This window comes from Serinus canaria, chromosome 1, assembly GCF_022539315.1.
Source record: "Serinus canaria isolate serCan28SL12 chromosome 1, serCan2020, whole genome shotgun sequence".
Lineage (NCBI taxonomy): Eukaryota > Metazoa > Chordata > Aves > Passeriformes > Fringillidae > Serinus > Serinus canaria.
The window spans coordinates 42124303-42141570 of record NC_066313.1 but is presented as its reverse complement, the minus strand read 5'-3'; the positions used below and the strand labels follow the sequence as shown (position 1 = coordinate 42141570).

The following is a 17268-nucleotide window of genomic DNA, read 5'->3' as shown; positions in this document are numbered from 1 at the left end:
GCAGTATGTATTACTATGATAATTCACCAAGAACCAAGTTTTGTACCTGTAGGCAAGCAGACCACTGACAGAGGACAAGACTTTTACAGTGTAGTTAAAGGAATGACAAAGATATCCTGTTGTTTAAAAGAAGAAGGAGGAGGAAAAGAAGAATAATGAAAAAGGAAGAAAAAGAGCAATACACTATTTTTAAGCAATCATATTGTGATATTGAGTGTCATACACTTCTCTTATGGGAGGACCATGCTTTCACTTCTCAGGGCATCTTCAGTTTCTCACAGGACTGCACCTTGTGGTCTTCTGAGTAACCTCTCATGAAAATCTTTATTTTCTTATGACATTTGATGACAGAGAAACAAAGGAGAGGGGTGCTGTCAGTGGCATGTTTTGAATCTAAGATACTGTTTGAGCCAATGCAATGATTAGATTGCCTTTTCAGATTTAAACAGTCCTGGAAAAGGCATAAATGAGGTTAACTGTCTAGTTTCAACTGAACACATTTGTGTATTTCATACCAACTAAAATATTCTGGCTAAAAAAAAAATAGACAAGTGGCTTTAACTTGATTTAGTAATTGCATATGATATTTTCACATTAAAAGAAAAGACTAATTAATAACAACTGTTGTTTAAAACCCAGCTGCTTCACAAAAGTACATTTCTCCATAGATTTCCATCATGGTTTTTACAAAGACTAGATTAGGACACAACATCAATACCTAAATACTTCATTGCTCAATAGACTAAGCTTCATTTGAGCTGTTCTAGTCTATTATTCAAATTGTATAATATTAAAATTTATTGATAGGTATTTAATTGGAAGATGACAGCATCTCTTATTAGCTACTTAAACCGAGACCAACAGCTGAAAAATATCAGCATGAAAGCCATACAAACAAAAATCTTGCAAATCAAAGAATCATACTTATTTGCTGAGATCTTACACTGAACAAAATCACTTCAATCCACAAACAACAATCATGTTAGTGAGTAATTAAAGCAAGGGACAAAGTCAGGACTACAATATTCTATTCCCAATTCAGCTACTGACTCACAGTGTGATTTTGCTCATTTACCACCTATAAAATGGAAGATGAGATAATGATAATGACAGGGATAATAATGCCTACATAAAAGAAGTGCTAGGAGTCTTAATGTTTGAAAAGAGTTTTGAGATAGGGCTGCTATATAAACACAGATTATAATTAACATGGGACTGCAAGCTTGCACAATTGGTGTGTTCTTTGGGCTTTCAGAAGCAAAGATAGGTGAACCCTGTATCTGAGATACCACGAGTCCTCTGTTGTAAGAGCTAATTTGGGAAATTATGTTTCACAGCTGCCATTACAGTGTATAGGAGCCAGGCTTTTAAGAGGTCCTAACTATTTGCCAGTTATTAACACAAGAAACTTTAAAGGCAGTTCAAAATAATCTCATCACTGTGACGACTGGCTCCAGCCTGTCTTATTGTATTCTCTTCTTAGTAGAGATGTGTAACAATGCATTTATATGAAAGACAGGAGAACATGAGCACATGAACCTGGAGAAGAGGTTCAGTGCCTTAGTGAATGCTGAGTGCCTGAGGCATAGGTGAGCTTGGAGGTTTTCTTATACTATAATTCCATGCCACCAAAGTCTCTGAAAATGGTCAAACACAACCCCAGCAATCATTTTCCTGACCAGTTCAGACATCTGCTCTGAGAACAGTGATATTCTTCTGTTGTTGAAAGCCTTTGAAAATAATGGGTTGCATTAGAACAGAAACCTAGTAAAAATATGAATAAGATACTTTGGAAAGATGAAGCCTCCCTTGCTGAAAGGCAAATCAAACAATAGCTTTGGAAAGATAATATACTCAACAAAAGTTATAATAATAATGAGAAGCAGATGTATAGATTATAGGACTTTGTAGAGCACAGAACAGTATCAGGCTGTAAAACAAGTCAAAGGCATCTGCAAAGATACATTGGTCTCTTTTTCTCATATAATCAATTAGATGTTTTTAACAAACTAAATCAGCTAAAAAAAAAGAACAGTCTGTAAGTAATCTTTTTGTGCAAACAAATTATTAGTGCAGAGGAGCAGCGAAAAACATATTTTAATAGCTTGTTTTGTAGGAAAAAAATTGTACAGGGCTAGATTTGTGTAAGGCTGGCAGACTGCAGGAACATGAAGAGATAATAAAGGGGTATTGTAGGTATACATTTTCCTGAAAGATATTCCAATGCATAACATTACCGATCCATTTCTATTTCCCCCCAAAACATGGAAATCTCTCAGACCTTCATGAATTTAAAAATCTCCTAAGTAAAGGCTATAAGAAAATTGTTTGATTCTTCTCAGCTAGTTATGTTTCATTATTAATAATTAGGTTACAACATTAGAAGTCCCCATTGAGTCAATGTCATGATACTGAGGCATTAAAGAGGGATCACACTTTGCAAGAGCACAATTTGTTTAAAGGTAACAACAAGGTAAAGTGATTTAGCTGAGGCCACAGAAAGGGTCAGTGGCAGAAGAAGAGCAGCCCCTGGATTGCAACATTTGCAATGTGCATATGGAGCATAAAGACAAAGCTTCCAGCATAAATTGGTAGGCCACTGCAAACTTGAAGAACTTAAAAAGCTGTAAATACCTTTCACCCAATCTAGCTGCCCTGCCATGTTAGCTTTCATTGCCCCACTCATCTCTGTTTAGCCAGGTCTCTGGAGCTGCATCCTCCTTATTTCATATCTCCATTTTGTTATTTACCATTTCAGAGCTGAAGAACAGTTAGCTGGTTACAGGGTTCCAAGAAAAGCTATGGGGAAGAAAAAAAAGAGCAGGATGGGCTCGAAGCATGTCACTTGGTGTTGCAAGATTTCTTACTGATGAAAGAGTTCATTTTGTGACAAAGAGTCCAAAAAAATGCTCACATTTCTGTAAAAGCAAAAAAAAACCATAGAATGCTAAAGCTTTCCTCCTAAAATAATTGAATAAATGATGGTGTGTCACTGAGTAAGAAAGACTGGGAGGAAATGCATTTCATGAAGATTCTCTTCTGTAGCTGCCTTTTAGTCTTTTCTGAACATCTATCTGAAATGCTCAGCGCCATTCTCAGCAATAGCCTAGTTACTGCTTGTGTGAGGGCTGTTTTTCTGTTCTTAATTGAGCAGAAAGTTTGGTGCTTCTCTGATTTGTTAGTCACATTACTGGGGAGCAGGATCTGGGGAGAGATTTCTGAGGACAGCAAGTGGGATAAACCCAGACAGAACTGACATAAAACATGAAATGTGAAACACAAAACTTCTGTGGATGGAAAAGAGACATTTGTGCTGTTGTACTAAACACAATGTTTGCCAGGATTTTTGCCCACGGAACACTGAGAACTATGGGACCACACGAGGACCCCAAATCCACAGTGATGAGAGGAACAATTCCCTATTTGTACCCTTATTTGCAATGAGGGTTCACATCATTTGCCCCTCAGAACCCCTTTGAACACTTTTGAAACACTTTTGTTTTTCTACATTAAAATAACTTTGATAGGCATTGCTTGCAATAAGAAGGAAATTGTTTCTTCTCTTTCAGAGATGTTCCCAAACCACAAAGAAAAGCTACAATGAAGGCTTTAGAGACTGTGGTTAGGCTGTGTCCAATGCTTGTTTCATGCTGTATTGATCCTGGCACTGCTCTTCTCAGCTTAAAAATTGGTAGATTTCCTATTTTTCAGCCTCATTTTGCCATGACCCTCCTGAGGAAAACTGAGTAGGAGGCACAGAAGTGTGTGTCAATGGAGAGTGTACATTTGTGAGGGTGGCTGGGCAGCATCCAAATGAGCAATATTTTATGATATTTTGTACATTTTAAGTGAAATATTTTATAATATTTTAATTAAAAATAGTCAATATTTTATTTTAAAAAGTCTTACAGAAGATTCACTGCCTATTCTTTCTATCCAGATTGTCGCTCTCCTTTTGCTTTACCACAGCTCCATCATTAATACTCATTTTGCTTTAAGCTTCCTTCACTTTCTTCGTATTTGTTTTGCTTCAAGCTTCATTCACATTCTTCCTAGTGTCCTCAGCAGGCAGCTGGCCTGCTTCTATCCTCTTTTTCAGTGTCAGTGTCCCCAGGAGTTTCCAGGCCCTGTGTGATCCCAAGTCCCTGTAATGTGGGTGGGAGAGATTTGTAGGCTGGATGTGTCATGTGTCCATCACTGGATCTCACGCACACTTCAGTGGTAATATCTCCATTCTGGAAATCTTGTATCTGAAGCCTAGGACAAACTTCTTCAGACTTTGGCTATAGAGAAATAAGGTCTGTGGTTTCAAGGCAGTGGAGTCAGGAGGTGGAGAAATAAGGTCTGTGGTTTCAAGGCAGTGGAGTCGGGAGGTGGGGAACACGATTCATGTAAGTGGCACATATGCACTCAAGAGAATTTCTACAGCTGAACAATGCATACATGGTATTTTATATATGGTCCTAAAGTTCAAGAAGAAGAACTGAAAGCCTTAGCTACACAATTTCAGATTCCCATGGTGGCTGGCTGAAAGACATTCTTGACTTCTTGTCAGGTATCAATGCCAGCTGCCTGGGGGGCTGCTGAGCCTCCAGTGCTCCTCTTGCACTTTTAATTACCATTGCCACCACGGAAAAACTGTTTGGCATACTACTGCAGAAGTGACTAAGGACTCCAAGAATGTTCACACATCTATTCTTCAAATCTAGCAACTTTCTTTGTTGTGTGAAAACGAAAGCATTTCTCCTATTTTTAGCTCTTTGCAAATGTGTCCTGGGGATCTATTCTGGCCTGGGCTTTCTTCCCTCAGTGACCCCTCCTCTGGCTTCTGAGTCATTGCCCTGCAACAATATCTAGATTTCAAATGAGCAAATGAGCACAGTTCACACCATCACATTCTGGTTTCTCCGTCTTTGGTTTGCACTGCCTGCTCATCCCTCATATCCTACACATAAGGCAGATTTCTCAGCATCTTCAACTTACTTCCTTTATGGATGGCATTTCTCAGATTGTCAGTTCCACATCGTCTCCAAATCTGCACATCTTGTTCTACATTTCCTTCTGTAGGATAACCGCTACCTCCTATATATAGCAGAAACAGAGCAGCTCAACATATTGCCACTTGTCACTCTTATCCCACTGTCTCTCCCTACCCCTCTGTCCCATTTGCCATCTTTGGTTTCTGTTAGCAAACCAACTGAGCATTTCATCACCACCAGTGTTCCTTTGTTAACCTTACAGATTACTTTCTCAGTGGGCACTGAAAGCTATCCAGAAGTCCTTGTGAAGGATGCCCACACATTCACCCTGTTTCATTCCCATTTTCTTCATCTGGCCAAAATGAGCCAACATGGCCAAGTTTGAATTTCTTTTTTTCTGCCTATGCTGGAAGTCTCTAACTAAACCATGCCTGTCCAAATGTTCGATATTTGCTTTGCTGTGTCTTAGAACAAAAGCCAGAAAAAGGTTGTGTAGTTACCATTTCTTTTGATCTTTTTTTTTTTAGAAGCCAAAGTAGATATCTGTTCTCTAAGTGCAATAGGCTCAATCTTCAGCTGGCATCAGATCAGTAGAGCTATACAGTTTTTAGCCCAGTAGAAGTTCTCTGTCTCTTCAGCTTCTAGCACACCTATCACTGCATAATCTGAGATCTGTGAGCAGTTCATGTCACTTTAACAGGTACCACTTGTTACTGAGCAAACACATGCTCACAGCTGAGCTGAAATTCAACAGGCACCAGCTTCAGTTCTGTGAAGGTGGTTTAAGTTAACACATTTTTTCTCTTACAGCCAGGAAGGTCTAAGAGCATGCACCCACACACTTATGAAGCCTCAGCATATGAATGGTTATTTATTAAGTGGCAGAACCCAATCACTTTCAGCTAGTGCCTATATTTTAGAAGCAAACTATTCTGTCTCTTCTATTTCTATTGGGAAGTTTAGGGTACCAAAGCGCCCTCTTGGAGGTTTCTTTGACTCTGGCTGTGTTTCTATCCTTCAGACTTTTGCTATGGCAGGCTTCTTGAAGCACACATAGCAGACAGCATTAATCTTCTCTTCTGCTTTGGTTTAAATATGCTCCTCTCATAGTGCTTTCTTTGTAAAACCTTCTACCTTTGGGTACTGGAAGACAAATGAACAGCTCTCTCTGAAGTGTCAATGCCTATGCTTGACTGTGTTGCCGAGGTGACAGGAACAGGACAGGTTTGTTTCCTTTTCTGTCTGCTCATGTCAGAGATTCCACAGGCGATTGTCTACAGTGGAACTGCAGAACACACCCACTGTGTGTTGATAAATCTACTTAGATTACATGGTTCTGCTTCCTGTAGGTGAGCACTTACTCTGTCCCAGCAAGGAAGGACAGGACAGCACAGGAGCCCTCCTTCTCTGCACCTTCTCCCCCAGCAAGTCTAGAGGAAACTGCTTGGGAAACATTCTGAGTGAACACATTTTGGATGCCCAGAGAATGTACTGGAAACAGGATCCTCTTAATGATGGAGAGGCAAATCAGACCATACCCCAGAGCAGAGTGAGGCAGGGGGACACTTTTTTTGACCATTCCAAGTCTGACCTTGCTGGAGACAAGCTTGGTTTGATGCCTCTATCTGTGAGACCTGTCCACTCAGAGCAGAGCCTGAGCACCACCTCCAGATACAGCAGAGGGACAAATGGTTGAACAAGCACCAGCTCTGCTCAGATCTGCATTTCCAGCAAGCTTAAGCTGTGGAGCACTCCCTGCTACAGGATTTTCACCTTCCTTGTTCTGGTAGTAATGTTAACTCACCTGGTTAATGCTTGTCAATGTTCTGATAGTAATTTTACCAGAAACCTTTCATCCTTGTTCTAGTCACAAGCTAGGAAAAACAAATAAATCTCTATTAGATTTCAGAGATATTATGGGATTTATTGGAAATACAGTCATGTCAGGAGACCATGCTACCTTTCTTTCCCTAAAGAATTTTTGGGATCTTCCCCTACACATGTACAAATGTGATCTCAGTTATCTATATCTAAAGCAACTTCTGGAGGCTCTGTATTAACTCACAGTCCTCTAGCTGTTTTCTTGATTGTTTGAATCAGTGTCCATATTTGTGGAGCCTGAAATATTTTTACCACTTTTTGTCCGATCGGCTGTGTGTCTCTGTCGGACATGCGTGGGGTGGCTCGCGTGGGACGGTTCGCAGGCAGCCCGCGATGAACAGACGAGTCTGGACTCCTCTATAGTTCGGTCTTCAGGTTGTTTATTAAAGCTTATCTCTAAGGTTTTTGTTCTGCCCAGCCGAGATCTGACCAGCAAGGCAGCCACAAGCACTCTCTGCCCCTTTAGGGCGGTCGTACATTCTTATACTGATAATTGCGTATGTGATATTTACAATTTTTCCCCAATGCCCATCACCTTTATTAAACAGTGCACTTTTAGTATGAACCAATCTAAAATGCACACATCACAGAGAAGATGGATGACAAGAAGAAGGAGAAAAGCCACGAGGTCGGGCCTGAATCCTCCATCTTGCCTCCATTAGACCCCCCTGTACCAAAATCTTAAAACCTATATTCTATTCTATAAAAACACCTGCCCTACACCATTCAAACCTCTGAAACTTCCATATCCTCATGCTTTGATAGCACGACCCTTGAAGGGTCAAAATCAAGCCACCAGGTGCTCTTGGCTACATTCCAGGACTTCTGAGCCCCCCAAGGGGTCTCCCTGGGACTCAGAGCATCCGAGGTGATGCGCTGAGTTCCCACAACTTTTGTTTTCACTTTTGAATATGATTTTGAAGTTATTTCCAAATGTTTGTTTTATAAGCTGCTGTTATACATTCATCTTAAAACATATCCTGCTTTATGCACTGTTGTTTATAATCTCTTTGGAAGCTAAAACTTCAATATATTTGCTGTATGTATTTCTTTCTGATGGTAAAATACATATTGTTTTATGATGCTAGGATTACTGACATCTGTTGGGCTCTAAGCAACTTAGCAAGATCAAAGGAAGAATCAAATTCCTATTTGCACAGCAAGTATAGCCAGGGCTATAGCAGTTAATGCTAACAACATTAGCAGGGGGTGTCTTAAATGTCATGTCTTAAAAGAATCTAGCTTTCAGAGATTAGAATGATATCAGAAGTGTGGGCCATGTAATCTGCCCACTGATAGCACTGATGTCTGCGTCACATCTTCCCAGCTTTTGTGAGGATCCGTCTAGTTTTCTCTCTGGAGAAAACAATACATGCAAAATCACAGAAACAGTGTGAGCAACTTCTGCTCTTGTTGCATTTGGCCCTCTACTCTGCAGCACAATCCACTTCGCTGCAAGTGGACAAATAGGGGCCAGAAAAAACTCCAAAGCAGACTTTCAGACTGAGGTAGGGTCTGGGTATGACTCTGTATTTCACCTGTAAGATTATTTTGCAAGGGTGTCTGTGGTTAATATGCGCTATGGTAGCAAAGAGGGTTTATTTTTTATTTCTGATTTGGAAGGAGCCCTTAGAACTGCCAATTGATAATGCAAAGGAAATGTTATAGCCAGTTAGTTAACTTCCTCCAACCTTCGTTTCAACACAGGGGAACATATCTGTGTTTGATCAGCCAAAAATTACACACCCTGAGCTCAGATTCTGCTTTGATCTTCCTTTGATCATACACTTCCCAGGAAAAAGGATCTTGCTTGCATTTAGAGTTGGACTGCAGAACAAGGAAGCAGACACATTGAACGGGAGGCAGACAACACATTGTGTTGATTCTAATTAGTAAGTAGTTCAGTTCAGATGAATATAGATATGTATGTATAAATGTGTGTACATATACATGCACATGTATGTGTAAGTGGAAATAAACATATATAATTTGAAAGACCATGGACACAAAAAGGGATATTTTCTAGTATTTTTGAAATCCAGCGTTCTACTGTGCTTTGGTTTACAGTCAGTGGTATATTTAGAGAATATTGTTGCAGTGGTTTCTTTCCTTAGTTGTAGACCTCATCTTTCCCACATGAGGGTACAACTGAGCAAGATGTAAATTCACTTGTGGATGATCAAACATTATAATGTGAAGTAAAGCCATCCCCTTCTTCATACTAGATGAAGCCACTGTTAAATGTGGCTTCTCAGCCTGGAGTTGTCAGTGAGCTCAGTAGTGGCCAGCTGAGCCATTTTTTGGCCAACAGCCTTTTTTTTGGTGTTATGGTTCTTATTTTATGGAACACTAGAAAGAAAAAATAATTTAGGAATACAGCAGTGTCTTCCTGGTTGGATGGTGAGGTACACGAGAAGCCATGCTTCACAGAACATCTGCCATGTCTAGAACCCAAACCAAAGCACAATATATTCACAGGCACAGAACCCCAGCAAAGCCCTTGTCCTTTCCCAGCTGCAGCTTGCACAGCTGTGGACACCAGTGCAAAGCTCTGCTCAGCACTGTGAAGCAAGAACAGCAACAAAATAGATGTCTAAGTTACTTATGCTGCAAGTCAGTGAATTAGTTAAAAACCTAGTTTTTAAAAGTAAACCTTGATTTTTCAGGTGAATACACAGATGAGTCCATAACATCTCACAGTAGGATTCTAGGACATGTAGCTCTGGATGAACTTGCTCTCCAGGCAATATTCGAATATTTATTTCTCTTAGGAAAGGAGAAAGGTGTACTTCTTCATGCACAAAAGTTCAAACCAGTCAACTGTACCCCTTAGATAACTTCACCTCCCTACCTCAAGGCAACCTAACTTTACATTCTTAAATGTCTGGCTAATATCTTACACCAGAAATGAGATTGTGTTTGCTGATGTTTGGTAGTGGCCAAAGGCACAGGGCAGCAGAGGAATGGAGTGGTCAGTAGTATTGCCCTTGTGCAAATAAAACTCAAAGTATTTTCAGAAGCATAATGTACCTTTCAAACTTAGACACAGCTGCAGAATTAGTCAGGAAGAAACTATGGGGCAATTCTAGCAGTGTTTAAACCATCTATGCCCTGATCATCTTCTGATACAGGCACATAGGCATAAAATAGTCAGACTTTGGTAGCACATCCCTTGGGGACCTTTAATACTTCCTGACAAAAATCTATTGGCCATGAGAAACTGAAACAAAAACAAAAACAAAAACAAAATCACATACCAACAAACCCTCCCCCCCCCCCAAAAAAAAAAAAAAAACCTAAGAAAACAAACATATGATTCAACTCATTCTTCCTGGGTTCTCTTAAAGCTACTGTAACATTCTTCATAAATTATCTTGCAAAGTCTTGAGTTTTAGAAGCAGCAGTGATGGCCATGTTCCACCACATCTCCTGCACCATCAAGTGGTTGGAATCACACACCACAGGTGTGTGGAAGTGCTAAGAGGAGAAGGAGTCAGCTATGCTTTTATCTGTCCTCCTTCTGCCATTGCTGAACAGAAAAGCAAATGTGGCACTGTCTCAGCATTCATAAAAGAATGAAGAAAGTTCTTACTAATTACAATGATATACGTTTAGCTTCTAGTGCTGGAAAAAGACAGAAACAATAGAAAAAGTCTTCTTAAGAAACAGTCACTTCATTTGCAGAGAATAATGCAATGATGAGCAATAAGAGCAGGATTAATGAAGAATAGATCTTGCCTGACAAAGACAATACTTTTTTTTATGGGATTACCAAATCAATGGATGAGTGGAACAGAATAAATGTAATACTCTTGGATTTAAGCCATTTTTTTAAACAATTGGTCTGATCATCCTCTGCCTCAAAGCCAGGTTGCTACACTGACATAAAACTGGAGAGTATGAGAATGGAAGATTGCCTCCAAGTCTTCCCAAAATCATTCTTAAAAAGCTTGACTGAACTTGCTTGTGAAAAAATATATCTCATTTGGTCTGAAATCTGGAATGAAGGACCAAAACAAGGCTAACAGACAAAGAAAATAACACCAGTTTATAGGGAGGACAGGTAAATATTTAAGGATCAGTGTTTGGTTTTGCCTGATGTAATACTTCCAGTAATCACAGAATTACAGAACAATCTGAGTTGGAATGAGCTAGAAAGAGGCATAAAGAACATATTAATAATAATCATGGGTGTTATGCTAAATTGAGAAAAGACAAGAAAAACAGAGAGGACAGCAACATGGGAGAGAGGGATTCCTTAGTAACACAGGCCAAAATTAACAGAACAAGAATCACCTTGGAAAAACACCGTAAAGGACAGGCACTAGAGAAGAGAAAATTAGCTTGGAAGATGATTTCTATTAGAGGAAGGTTCTTTGATGACAGAAATGTCATAAGGACTAAGAGGATAGAACCCAGCAAGTTACTTTCAAGCGTCAAAGAAATGCGGTAGTAGGAAAGGTCAATGTAGCTTGTGCGTGTGTATGCAAAGATGCAGCAGCTGAGAGAAGCAAGAGTCATTCTCTGCAAGACTGAGATGAAATGTGTGGGGAATATTGCTTCATTTCTAGGGAGATTTTCACAGACTACAGGGCTGTTTAAGGAACCACAGCACAAATAAGAGCACTGAGAAGAGCTGGTGCCCAAGGAGCGATTAAATTAGAAATGCATAGATTGAGCAGTGACCAAGTATGTGACATTCACGTTGAAAAGGTGCAATTAGCAAGCAAGAAAAGACTAGGAATAGAGGCAGCAACAGGAACAAAAAGTCAGCAAGAACAGGTTAGCAAGAGAGACCCAGAGGACTTTTCTCTCTTTACTGATTTTACAATAGGCATAACAGACTTAACAGCTATGCAGCCTGGGCTTGGCTAGAGATCCGTGCCAGACTCAATGTGCTGAGTCTTCTTATTTCCCTGACTCTTTTGGTTGTACCTTGGGCTCAGTTCTCAGTGTCCTGAGAGCCTCTTGCTCTGATTGCCCTGGCCTTGTTCCCAGTCAGGTCTCTCTTGGCACTGAGCCAGATCTGCATATTCTTTCTTTGAGATACTATCCTATAACATGGAGGTCAGACCTCACTCCCATCAGGACATATTTCCACAGGACTTGCTTCCTTCCTAGCTACATAGTGCTTAGACTGGTCTCTGCATTGGTATTATTTTGAGATCTCAAGAGATTTGTCTGGATATTTCTCATGTAGTCTTAATTGAGATTCTTTCCCAGCCTATTCCTGGCACGAGAGAAGGTGCAGAATTGCAGGTTAAATTGTGTTCCTAATGAAATAAGGAACGAGAGTTTGGAGTGAGAAGGGTGAAAAAGCAAAATTGTATTAAAATCTCCCAGATGATATGCTGGGGTAAAAGAGAAATTGTCCATAAGGAGGCCGCCTATGGAGTGTTTGGCACAAGTCACTAAACATAAAGGCTGACACACTAGAGAAGTTGACCAAAGCATCTAGATGGAGCCAAGGTTAAAGCAGACATAGAGAATTTTCTAAAGGGTTAGGTCTATCATTGGTAGGTCATGTAAAGAAAGATGAAGGAAATGCTTTCTGTTCATCCTAAAATACCCAAGCATTGTCTTATTTTACTCCCTCTGTCTCAAGACACAGCCTTTATGGTCACAGTACACATGAAAGGTTAAAGATTTCTGCTGCAAAACCACAAGAAGCTTCTCTTAAACATTTTTTCACTGGAAATATCTCCCTACATCCACAATCCTCCTTTTATAGAATGAATTTTAATAGGTATCTTTTTTCTTTTGTTCCTCTTGACTGCTTCAGTTTTATTGTGGCTTTGCCTCTGTTTTCATTTTCATGCTCTTTCCCTTCTACTGCATTATGAATTCTCATTTTACTTGCTGAAAGTTAGAGCTACTGTACATATATTTAGAATACATGGGGGTGTATGTGGATACAGATATTAATAGATACATAAGCATTACATAGCTCTCATTACTGTTCCAATATTATCAATTTTATTCACCATATGTCATGCTATTCACTTCTCACCTTCACTAACTTTATACGGGTCTTTGCACATGGTCCATTAAAACCACATACAAATATCTAGTATTTCAGTATTCAGGATACCTTTTGATTATGTTTCTTGGCTCAAATGTGATACAAAAAACCTGGTAATAAAAGAATATCAGACTAGTGTGACTGACATTTGCCCTGAAGAGGGAATTTTATGACAACTAAAGCAGCATCAGCATAAAGCTCTTTTATCACATTTAAACAATGGGCAAAGACATCAGCATAGACAATCAGAAAACAGGTTACATCCTGTTCATCAAAGATAATTCATGTTCATTTTCATTCCACAGCATTTGTCCTCATTTTTACATCATAAGGCCAAGGAAAAAGCCAGTCTATTGCCATCCAGTACTTTATAAATCATAGCATTTGAATATTTTGTTCTGTATGAATGGTTGATGTACCTAAAACTAGCATATCTTTTTGTATTTTAAAACTTCATTTTACATGAAGACACTGGACAGAACACAGCATACTGCCATAATAGGCAGGAACTGATGTTTTAAGAATTCAGCTCTGCAGGTAACAAGAAGTTAAAAAGCAGGAATAAATTCGTTTTTGATATAATTCAAAAATCTCACAGCCAGATACTGTGTTTCATTTTGATCTCTATACACTGCACTTTCAGCTCCATTTTCTAAGGCATTATAATCATTCAGCCATTAATATTTCTCATCCCCTTCTAAACCTCACACCGGATAGAATCAGCCCCTGGGGAAATTCTCCAGAAAAGGAGATGCTGTGGCAGCACAGAGCAAAGAGGTTTCCCCGTAGCACCATGCATGGTCATAAAAGGAGGGAGGAACCAGCAGTTCTTAACCCACATCTTCCAGCAGCTGCATCCACGTACCTTGCTCTGCAGGATACAATCACAGCCATGTATCACCCCCATTAGGATCCAGACTGCATCTCTCTGATTGTCATGGAGACTGTTTCAAAGTCTTGCCGTGCTCCAGCAGCAGCAGCAGCAGAGGACAATAGCACTTGGTCTTAAATGGCTGAAAAGAAAGCAACACAGCACAGTGTAAAAGGGAAGGACCTGTGGCTGAAAGGGATATGAGAGCAGCAAGACACTCTTCCCACTGCTGCAGAGGGCTAGAGGTGTAGGTTAGAGCAGCCTTCCAGAGGTGGATAGCTGTGCCTTCAAGATAAGCAGAGGAAGAGCGTTCTCAAGGATAGCACATTTCTCCTCCTTCTTTCTCCCCCTCAAGCTAAGTTGCTGGGGTGTTTTAGATTAAATGTGTTAATTAGGAAACTATTTAGTTTATGAGGTCTTCTGCTTTTTCATTCCTGTGGGCACTGTAAACATACTGAGTTTTGGAGTTATATACAGTGTCTCGGAACGAGAGACAGGCAGAGGCACAGGCAAGTACAAGGAATTAACAGAGTTGGTAGTTTACAAGACCTGAGGCAAGAAAGTGATTTTCAGAAGAGCAAGGCGACAGTTTTGTGTCAAATAGCAAATTTGCTAAGAATTGCAATTTATGACCATCCATAAGCTATTTTTAAGTCAGGTCAGTTCTCAGAAGAGATGGGAGTAAAAGGTACAACTGGGAAACATAAAATGCAAGCAAACATAACATGCAAAATTCAAATGAAAAACCAATGAGGGGTTTAATCCCCTCTCAGAAAAAAAAAAAAATTTGTAAGACCAAACTCTGACTGTAAGTGTACTTAATAAAATAGAAGTATAAACCTCTGAAAAACTGGTTGGTGACCTACCTGTTAAGATGTTCATACTACCAAAAAAATGTCACAGAATTTCTCCAAGGACTGAGCAAAAGCATTATGGATAATTCTAAAGTTTTGATCTGAATCAGTGCTTTGAAAATGTGAAGGACACTAGGACACACAAAAGGGGAGTAAAAGGCTACACTAAAATCAGAGAAATAGTAGAGCTAAAGATGTTTCCACAAGCTTTTCCACTGCATTTAGAGCAAACTTGATGTAAGAAGCAGATCTGCTGTAGAGCAAACCAATACACTGGAAAATCATGCTCAGAGTAAAAATGAAATATTTTCCTTTGGAAAATGGAAAAGATGAGTCTAATCAGCACGTATGCAATCTTATGGTAATAAGCAAAGCAGGCTTCAGATCTCCTGGGAATATCCTCAGCAAAATTCTGCACCATGAAAACTTCACTGCTTATTCTTACAAGAGTACAATTCTTTGGGGTGAGAAAATTCCTGTAACAGATCCTTTCTCGAGGAAGACATGGAGGAACAGGAGCATGAGATAAAACAATTGTTAATGTCTGCCATTGGAAAAAACCTGCAGAAATTATGAGAGTGACAACAGAGTGACATTTCTAAGAAAAATGTTCAGATCAAGGCACCCTGCACAAGCCCAACAGCTTTCCAGCTTGCTTGGAAAAGCAGCTGATTGTGAGCAAAGTGAAAGGAAAAGAATTTGGGAAAAATTAGTTTAGGTGCTATTTAGGGGTCTAGGAGCCACATGGGTTTAGGAGCCTCTCAGTTTGGGGGGCTGGAACAGCCTGCAAAGCAATCACTTTGCTCCCAGGGGCCGTCAGGAGCGGCGGGACAGCACCCACACCAGCACAAGCGTCAGGTGATGATGCTGTGCTGTGCCTGGGCTGATGTGGAATGCTTAATTCAGCTGAGAGAGGGAATTCCACCTAATGAACAAACAGCTCATGACTAAGGCCCACTGCCTTGAGCAGGAGCACTCCAGCTGGTATCTGCAGACTTCTGCTGGTTGCAGGACTGACTACTGTGTTTTATTTGCACACAGAAGAAGAGCATGAAAATGTAGGTAAGAAGCAGTTCTGGGGTGCTGAATTTTGCACTCTGCATTTTCCTTTCTCTGTGCTAGGTCAAGCAGGTGAAAGTAGGTTGTCATGTTTGAAACTTCAAAAAAATCCCTTGTTTACCACTCTGCTGTGCACGTTTCCATCCCTGGGAACAATGCCTGAGAGAAGACACTGCAGATCACAGAGTCTGATGGGCAGAAAAAAACACTATGTGAGAGGGTCAGGTTTTCCATGTGAGATATTTCATATAATTCTGAAGTAGATTTCGCTTTGTGGGCCTCTTCCTAAGAGATCATTTTATACATATAACAAATCCCCCTAGTTTCTCTTGTATGTATGAGGTGCCCTGTAAAATAAATATCAGTTACACAGCAAATTGCCTTTACTATACTGAGCACAACTTTTTTTTAATCCAGTCAATTACCTGGCTTCATGTAGGGAAAATTAGTAATAGAATAATTTCCTCTGTCTCTCATGGACAGAATTATACTGTCATTTTCATGTCAGATACCTGTGGGGTGCCCAGGAATGCTGTGAAGCTTTCAATGCCTGTCTGTTCCCAAGCTTTTTGACACAAGCACAGAGCTGCAGCCATTTTGTTCAGGAATAACACACCTCCCACATGGTCACAGCCTTCATCAAAGGGTGATATATAATGCTTCAAGAAAAAAAAAAAATTTTAGTCTCTCTATTCATAAAGCATAACTGCTCAGACAGAAGGAGATTATGTCAATAAACATTTTGTGTCAATAAACTTTATGTCAATAAACATTTTGGCACCTCTTCTGTGGGGAAAGCCTGGAGAAGAGAAGGCTTTTGGGGGGGGACTTGATTTGCCCTTCCAGTGCCTGAAGAGAGGCTGAAGATGCTCTTCAGTGCCTGAAGAGAAGAAAGACAAAAACCATTTCCAAGGGAATGTAGTGACAGCACAAGGAGGGTAGGTTTAGATTAGATGTTAGGAAGAAATTCTTTACTGTGAGGGTGAGGGCTGTGAGGCACTGGAACAGGTTGTCCAGAGAAGCTGTGGATGCCCAGTCCCTGGAAGTGTCCAAGGCCAAGCTGGATGAAGCTCTGAACAGTGTCAGCCAGTGGAAGGTGTTGCTGTCCATCGCAGCAGGGTTGGGACTAGGGGATCTTTAATGTCCCTTCCAATGCAAGCTGTGCTATGATTCTATGAAATAAAAACTCTGAAGGACAGCAGAAGAAGGCTCTAGACATCAAACAAATCCATGTGAAGCAAATGTCATCAGCAAGATACTGAAAAAGACAATATAAGCTGATCAAAATGAGATTTGCAGATAAGCAGTGTGATAATGTGATCAGATGCACAAAATACTGAGGATTTTATGGTTTTTGCCTTGAATTTTTCTGAGAAAATCAGTCAGCAAGAAAATCAGTTTTTTTATGCATTAAAACCTGTATTTTTGCAGCTACCACCAAGTTCAAACCCCACTTAACTCTGAGATCTCCTCAGATGAGGATAATGTATGTCACTCAGTCAAATTTCTAAGGAAAATAATCTTAGCTTTATCCCCAAAGTGAGCAGTTTTGAGCAAGTTCTCTCCAGGAGTTTGCTCATGCTGGAGGTGCCTCTGCAGGCT

The 17268-nt window shown here is 40.1% G+C and overlaps 1 protein-coding gene across 1 annotated transcript in view; it reads right to left on the bottom strand.

Moving 5' to 3' along the window:
- The window catches only part of C1H11orf87 (chromosome 1 C11orf87 homolog), a 28333-nt gene extending 14309 nt beyond the window's left edge, over window positions 1-14024 (bottom strand). Inside the window, exon 1 of the mRNA XM_018908462.3 lies at window positions 13748-14024. The gene's annotated coding sequence lies outside the window, so the exon portion shown is untranslated. The remainder of the gene's footprint in view (window positions 1-13747) is intronic.
- Window positions 14025-17268: the final 3244 nt, after the last annotated feature.